Source organism: Terrapene carolina, unplaced genomic scaffold, assembly GCF_002925995.2.
Source record: "Terrapene carolina triunguis isolate 2854851 unplaced genomic scaffold, T_m_triunguis-2.0 Scaffold66, whole genome shotgun sequence".
Taxonomy (NCBI): Eukaryota; Metazoa; Chordata; order Testudines; family Emydidae; genus Terrapene; species Terrapene triunguis.
In genome coordinates, this window is record NW_020664417.1 from 91,688,010 (window position 1) to 91,696,815 (window position 8,806).

Sequence of the window (8,806 nt, forward strand, 5' to 3'; positions counted from 1 at the left end):
TGCGTGGAGGGGGGGTGGCAGGTGGAGGGGCCGGGGACCCATCCAACACTCCCCCGCTCCCTGACTGCCCCCTGGGACTCCCCTTACCATGCTCATGTCCACGTGTAGGCAAAACACGCTGCAGGCAGCAGGGGGGAGCAGGGGAGGGCTCTGGCTGCTGGAGGCCAATGGGAGTGGCTCAATCCGGCCCAACCACCATGTCTCCTCCTTTATGTGCGTTCTCGAGAACCCACTTCTTCAGTTTCCCATATACTATTGCTCTAATTCCACTGGCACAATTCATATAACCTGAGAAAGTAACTAGTAATCAACCGACACATGCATTAACATTTCAAGTAATGACATAATCTTCCCGGTTACCCTTCCCTTTCCTCTACTTTCCCTGTGTTACCTCCTCTTGTTGTTCTGGCATTTTAGACCCTGATCCTGTAAGCATATTGTCACGCTGTCTGGAGTGGCCCACGCCCATGCGTCCCTACATCACGGCAGACTGTCAGAAACAGGGCAGACGCCCCACACTGGTGGTGTCTTCTAGAATTAGATTTCACCAAGCCAGTAACAAGTGTGAACTCCTGGATCACTAGAACAGTCTTACCATGAAGTCAGAGACAGTCCCCTTGGACTCTCCAGTCTGTTTTGTACCCAAGGAGGCAAGCTGGACTTAGTGATAAATGGTCACTTACACCAAAAATCACAAAATATTCAGGTTGCCTCCAGTCCCAAGAAACCAGTCACTTACCCCAGATCTTACACCAAAGGCAACACCTGCAGATAAACATGTACTAAACTATCTAAAGGTTTATTAAGTAGGAGAAAAAGGTAAGGGAGTTACTTACAGGTTAAAGCAAGCAGACATATACACACAAATGAGTTACCATCGATGATTCCTAAAGATGACAGCGTTGTAGTGATCTGTCAATTCAAAATGTCTTTCAGGGCAGACCCAGGGGTAACCCTTGGACATCTCTGCCTAAATGTCTCTGCCCTTTGACAGTTCAAATAGCAAACAGATGATCCTGTTTTCTTGTGATCCTCTTTTATCTTTTACATGTAGCCTTTCAGTCCCTGAGACAAGATCCCTTGCACATAGCATTTCCATGGTGTAATATAGCCATTCACCAATCCTTTGTAGTGTGATAATTCTTCATGGCCCATTTAACCTTGCTAGGCCTCCTTAATGGGGATTGGGGGGCCATTCCTGTGCCTGGGTTCACAAGTTCAGAGCAAACATTTTTTTTAAGTTATAAAGCAAAACTTACATATTTCCTTATAGCACGGACTATAGCAACTTACAAGTGAGAGTAATGCAGGCAGCAATTTACAAGCATTTCATAGAGTGTAAACACTAAATACATCCTTATAAGACTAATACTTCTTTTGAACAAAACTAACTTACCGGTGAGCTGCTTTGGTTTCCAGCTATGACTTTGTTAGTTCTTAGCTAACACCTATGGCCTTGGCTAGAGCTGGCACTTGGTTTCCCAGTATCACCCATGTGCAGAACAGCAATATTATGTACCTGTGTAGATCCGTTGAATTACAGGCGTAGGGAGAATCATGGACTCCGTGACCACACACATGTGGAAAGCAGTGTTGCCAACTCTTGTTATTTAATCATGAGTCTTATGACATTTGGTATTGTCCTGGGGACACTTGATTCTGTGAGAATCACAGCATCTACTTGTTACAGAGAAATATCCATGTGCCACCCCTTGAAAGCCCCAAACTAGAAGGCAAATGAAAGAACTCAAATTGTATTTTTGTAATCTCATAATTTTTAAACCAGTCTCATGATTTTTGGCTGTTTGTGGTAGGCAATACTGATAAATTACTGACGAGCCCAAGTGTTAGCAGCATCAGGGACATGGGTTATAAGATCTTCTGGGCAGGTTCTGGTCTGCATTTGTTCTGAGAAGTGTTAAACACATCTAACAATAATAACACACTCTTTTTCTGTGTTCAGAATTTCATATATCCCCACCTCTGCAGAAGTGATACATTTGCCTGATGCCATCTAGTGGCAGTAGGGGGGATATTGAGTGCAATGATTTATTTTCCCTGTAGCCTGATGTGAGGTGAAGAAACATTTAAAGACATGTAAAAACATTTAATAGTCACAAAGGGAAATGACTAAGCATAGATTATCCTTAGTGATGCAAACAGATATATCTCCACTGTCTTCTGTGAAGATTCACTTAGTAAATACCAACAGAGGGTCCTGTGGCACCTTTAAGACTAACAGAAGTATTGGGAGCATAAGCTTTCGTGGGTAAGAACCTCACTTCTTCAGATGCAAGAGGTGCCACAGGACCCTCTGTTGGTTTTTACAGATTCAGACTAACACGGCTACCCCTCTGATACTTAGTAAATAGTTAACAAAATAGTTTTAACTCAGTAAACAGAACTGTGCTTGTTGAAAGGATTTTTTTTTTTTTTGACACTCACTTTCTCTTCCATTTCCTGTCTTTTGTGGAGTTTGTTCAGCTGTTTGAATCCTTGAACAGGCTGAATATTTATTGTTAATGCTTGATTGTGTTTCTGTATTTACAATATTAATGAATAGTTTTACATCAGCTTTCATGCATGTTCTTCATTAGATGCAGCAAAACTGCTCCCCATTAGCACATTGATTTCCTGTACAGATGCTCTATTCAGCATTCTCCTTGGTGCTAAACATATTAGGAAAATTCCATCACAATTAACGTTCAGAGTAGCGGTAGGAAGAATGTGTCCAGTACATTTTCCCATCGTGTGCTTTGCTATTTTTTTTCACTTACACAAGATTTCCCCAGCTCTAGCTTTGCAATCGGCCACCCAACCCCCCCGCACCCCACCAACTCATTGCTAGAAAGAAGCACAGTTTTGTATGCACACACAATGTGGGCTGACTACAGAAAGTCACAGAGGGTGAATCTGGGACCGCTTGACATCAATGGGGGGTTTGTTGCTGACTTCAGTGGGGACAGGATTTCCCCCACAGTCAGTGTGTGAGAGGAGATGGAAATGGGGATACAAGAATCACCAGTGAAACTAAAATTGAATGAAATCTTGTCCACCCTGTCTCTTAAAATAACGCAATAGTTGTTCCATTTTTCTGTTGAGAATTCTCCTTCATTCTCTTGTTTCTCTTGTCCTTCCTCTTCCCTTCCATGTGGGTCCTCCTCCTTGCCCCTCATCTCTTCCACCCCTTTACACATATTACCCAACCCTATGGCCAGCCCATTCACCCTGTTATCCATCCCATGCAAGTTGCTCATGTGAACTCCCCTTCGCAGTCAAATAGCCTTGAGTGTCAACATATTTTCTCTCCCTTCCGGCCTCTTCCCACAAGATGCCAGGCAGTTCCTGAGAGGTGCTGACAGCCCTCAATGATCTTTAATTCCAATGACCTGCCAGTATTAACTTCTTTGATGGTTCAGAGGGCTCAAGAGACACTGAAGTCACTCCCTGCCTAACAGGATCCTCTTAGCCCATTGTAGGATTGGCCCTGCTCGGCCCCAGAATGCTGGGAGCATACAAAGAGGCGTACTGCAGTGAGGAGCCCTGGACATTGAGATATGTCATCCTGAGTCAGGGTGCAGCAGCTACACTGACCATGTGATGATCGTCACAGGAAGCAGCATTAACCCCCCACCCCTTCGAGCAGGGAGGTTTTTGTATTGGTCTGTATCACTGTGAGAGGTGAGCTCTCCGTCTGCAGACAATAGTAATCTGCTGCATCATCTGCTTCAACTCTGCTGATTGAGAGAGTGTAAACGGTGCCAAACCCACTGCCACTGAACCGGGCTGGGACCCCAGAGGCAAGGGTGGAGCCATAATTGATAAGAAGCTTAGGAGCTTGTCCGGGTTTCTGTTGGTACCAGGAGACATAGTCGCTATCAAGGCTAGAACTGGCTGTACATCTGATGGTGACTTTTTGTCCTGGAGACACTGAGAGGGATTCTGGAGCCTGAGTCATAGTGACCTGCCCATAGGAGCCTGGATTAAATATGAAATAAAAATAAATACAGAGAATTGGCCATCAATAGTGAGCAATATTATATGTTAATAACTTATTGACATTTTGCATCTTTAGATAATGTCATAAAATAGAGCAGGTAAAACAATAGGTTTGTAATCATCAATATATTTACACCATAACTGTGAGAAATGCATTTATTGGTTTAAATGCCAATCTAGCTAAAATATTTAGATTTTTTTTAAAACATCAATGGAGCTTTGTGCTTTTAAGCCAGTGCCCTCCAGTTCTGATTCTTACCCGGAATCCAAAGCGCCAGCAAGCAGACAAGCTGAGCCTGGGAGAACATCTTGATGTGTCTGAGCTGGCAGGTGCTGCTCAATAAACCGGGGAGAGTGGAACAAAATGTTTTATAGCCCTTTGGAGCAACAGGGCAGCGTTACTGGGGAGTTCACATGCAAAGCAGCCCCTGTGTGCGGGATCCTGGCCTCCCTGCTCTGACTAGACATAAAGCTGGTTTCTGTGCATCATCGCAGTGTGTGGGGTCACTCGCCCTCCGGGGGGCAGGATGGTCCAGTGGCTCAGGCACAGTAAATGCGGGGCCTGGTCTGACTCTACCACAGCCCTAATGTGTGACCTTTGGCTAGTCATTGTGGGCCCAGTCCTGTAAAGTACTGAGTGCTCTGAGTTCCCATTGAAATTAATGGGATCATCTACACAAGTAAGGGTGGCAGGATCTGACCATACATGTGCTCCATCCTACTCCCATTGACATAAAAGGCAAAACTCCCATTGATGTCAATGGCCACAGAATCGGGTCCTAAATCTCTCTGTGCTGTATCTTCCCTGTCTGTAAAATGGGGAAGGAGTTGCTCATTGGTGATGCTGAGATATTACTGATTAGTGTTTGTAAAGTGCTTAGAGATCCCCAGGTGGATGATGCTAAATTAGTGCAGAAGGTGTTCATGGGCCTAACCCTCCCTGCCCACTGAGGGGAGGCTAATAATGCTGTTGGCCTTCATACAAGATTGTGAGGTGAGAAAATGTTGTGATATCTGGTGTTTTTCATAAAGCTCCAGCTCCTGGAGTCATGTGATCAGGTGAGAATCTCAGTTTTTCTTTTTTTTTTTTTAAAGAGAGTTTCTAGTCCACATAGTTGTGGAGAAAAATCTGAAAATGTGAAATCCTGAAGGGAAATAAAAGCAGCCAACATTTATTGTTTATAAAGAAACTCGCATGATACGTTGGGCCCTGACTTGTTGATGGTTGACAATGCAGCATTCAAGGATGGTTATGAAAATCTGCTCACAATTTGCACAGCTAAATACAGTGCAGAGTTTTGCTCAGGCCTCTGGGAGAGCAATTTCGTGTGTCTTTCCGCACAAACAGGGCATGATTTGCATGGACCCATTAGACCAGATCGTTCCTGAGTAGCTGTGCTCCCTGGGGAGCTGGACGTTGTTGCTCTGCAGCAGGGTATTGCATCTTATCCATGAAATGGCCATTACAGTTATAACATGGAGTTACGTGGCCCCGTACTTTCTATATTTTGTTGTCTCTATTGTAGGTGAATTGATTGGTAGTGATGGGTAATTGTGAGGGTCATTGGTGCCTTTACCTTGTAGTTTGGGATCAGTTACACAGGGGCAGGGTTATATCACAGGCAGCAGGGGTTTGGATTTCCTTTCTCCCCTGACTCAAAACCTCCCTCCTCCAGATTATCCTCTAAACTCAGCCAATCTCTTTGCCCCAACCCTTCCTATCTCATTCCACCTCTGTCTTCCTCCATCCCTCCCTGCCTTAAAGCATCTTTGCCCTCCCCTGTCCCTGCTGGATCCCAGTGGATGCGTTGGACAATGGACAACTCTTCTTGGTCTCATGCACCAATGGCTATGCCAAGCCTAGGCCACATAGGCCCTAGAAGCAGCCCAGAGGCAGTAATCCCGGCTCAGATTCAGTTCTCCAGACCATGAGCAGCCGAGACTCAGGACAGTCCAGGTTCCTGGCCATCAGGGCTGGTGCTACCATTAAGGCGAACGAGGCGGTTGCCTAGGGCACCAAGATTTGGGGGCGCCAAAAAGCGGTGCCCCCAATTTCCTCCCCCCCGCGGCTGCTCCCCACCCCCGTGGCCGGGGGAGCCATGCGGCAGCTCCCCACCCCAGCTCACCTCTGCTCCGCCTCCTCCCCAAGCACGCCGCCCCCGCTCTAATTCTCCTCCCTTCCCAGGCTTGCGGGGCCAAACAGCTGATTGGCACCGCAAGCCTGGGAGGCGGGAGAAATGGAGCAGCAACGGCGTGCTTGGGGAGGGGGCGTAGCAGAGGTGAACTGGGCTGGGGAGCTGACGCACGGCTCCCCGGACCGGGGGGTGGGGAGCTGCCGCGGGGGAGGGGGGGTGCCTCAGGGCGGGGAGCTGCCGCAGGGCTGGGGGCGGGGACGCAAGGTGGAAGTTTTGCCTAGGGCACGAAACTTCCTTGCACCGGCCCTGCTGGCCATGATTTGTTCAAAGCTCTAGTTTAAAGAAGGTGTTGAAGGTGCTGTGCCCGGATGGTTTTCACAGCCCATTGGTTGCTATGCAGGGCCTCCAGATACAGGGACGATCCACTGGAAGTGTCTGTTACAATAGTGTGTGAGAACTGGAGCTAACAAAGCCAGGACGTTTTTGTGCTGGTCTGTACCACTGGGGGGGGGCAGAATGGGGTTGGTGAGGAGGGAGTGCTGTAATAATGTTGGCATCTTCAGCTTGAATGGCGCTGATTGTGAGAGTGTGATCAGCATAGCCACTTCCCGACCCACTGCCTGTGAGGATTAGCCCTTTTCCTCACAGCACCGCACTGAGAGCTCACGTCCCGTTCATTCGCTGCTCTCCAGGATACAATCCCCCATCCCATAGTTATGGTCTTTGCTCCTTAGGATAGGAGGTAACTGTGGTACTGCAGACACTGGGCTATGGGACCCCAATTTGCAGGGAGGTTGCAACTTCGATAAGAAGCTTAGGAGTTTGTCGTGATTTCTGTTGGAACCAGCCACCAGGCTACGTAGTTGCTAGTGATGGAACTTACTTTGCAGTTGATGGTGACTCTGTCTCCTGGGGACAATGCCGGGGATTCTGGAATCTGAGTCAGCACAATCTGCCCACCAGAGTCTGGATTGCAAGGAGAATATAAATGAACATAATACATGAGTGAGAAAATTCATGTTTTCACTTTAGTTGTGTAGCATAGTTTATCCTTTTCTCTCATTTAACTCCAAGATTATGAAAAATGGGTGCATTAAGAAAACCCCCAAAGAATGTTGAGATATTGTGTGTCTACATATACATGTGAGAGAGGTTTCCAGAGCTCAATCTCCGGTTATCCCACCAGACCAGTGTTATCTCAAATGGAATCTTACCCTGGATCCAGAGCACTAGCAGCCAGATGAGCTGAGCCTGTGAAAGCATCTTGATATGGCCCGACTGACAGGTGCTGATCCATAAACCCTAAAGACTGTAAAAAGGGACTCCATATATAACTGCTCAGAGCAGCAGGGAAATCTCAGCCAGACGTCAATATGCAAAGCATCTCGCCTCAGGCCCTAGAATGGAGAACTGATTTGTTTGCATCATTTCAGATGTTCTGTTGTTTGTTTTTTCTTGCTGTCCCTTCTTACAAAGTATTGCCCGTACTCAGAAGTCCGGCGTCTGCAGTGTGTTCAGGGTGATACGTGTCTGTGCTGCCACCTGCTGTCACGGGGGGATGTTCAACTCCATTAGTTGGATCATGCAGATTAACGAATGTAATACACAAGTGTATGACGATTTAAGAGCGTGTCACATTTAATACAGAGCCCTGTTACACAGCCCAGACTGGGTGATCCATCATCTGTAGGGGGTGCTTTGCGGCTGCATTGCCCCTGCAGGAGATCTGAGGCAGAGTCTATGCTAGGGCTGCTCAGGGACCTGCCGGGGGTTGGGCGGGAGGGAGATGCTCTACTCCATCCTCTAAAATGGAGCAGATCTCTCCCCCTCATGTGTCGTCCCCTCCTCATCCCTTCCAGGTGATTGGTCAATGGTGGATGGATGGGGCGAGCAGTCCATGCTCATGTGAGTGCCTTTTGTGCAGGCTGCCCCAGTGGGGGACGCTCCCTGCATGGCCCAACCCTCTGGTCCTCCTGTCCAAGGACCACGTCTGTTCTGGCCCACACTGCTAGTCACACAGGGGCTGGCGCTTCAGGTCTACTATTTGAACAGCCCTTCATTAAACAGCAACTCCTGCCATCCCCTCCACTGTGTAGACAGGCCCAGATGCAGGGAAGCTGCTGCGGTTTTGCTGTTCTGGGAGGGGCAGGGTCTCAGGGTACATAGCCCCTGTGCACCCTGGAGGGAAATGCTGCAGAAGTTCCATGTGTTGTTGGTCCCATGGGGTGTGTGTGTGTGTGTGTGTCGGATCTGCCAGTTCACTGATCCACGAGTTGTTGCCCTTCATGGAGTGAGGATGCTAGGACCACAGAACTTGCCCCCGTCCTGAGGCTGGAGTAGAGACCACAGAGCCAATTTGCTGACACTGTGTGGCCTGAGGGGAGGTTCTATCTCCCTGACATACCCTCAATGAGCTCCCCTGTGCCCCAAAGACTTAGAGCTGTAGTGGCTGAGTGGACCTATTCTGTCTGTACAGGGCAAACTCTCGAGGCGAGACACTCAACAGTGATCGATCCCTGTAGCTGCTGCGTCCTCTGCAGCCTAGACCAGTGCCCTAACTGCTGGACCATCATGGCCGAAGGAGAAGGAAGGTATTTCTCTCTCATGTTGTATGCCTGACAAGAGCAGGGCAGGATTCCCTGAGTGCTGGGGTGGGGGTGGGGTGTCAGGTG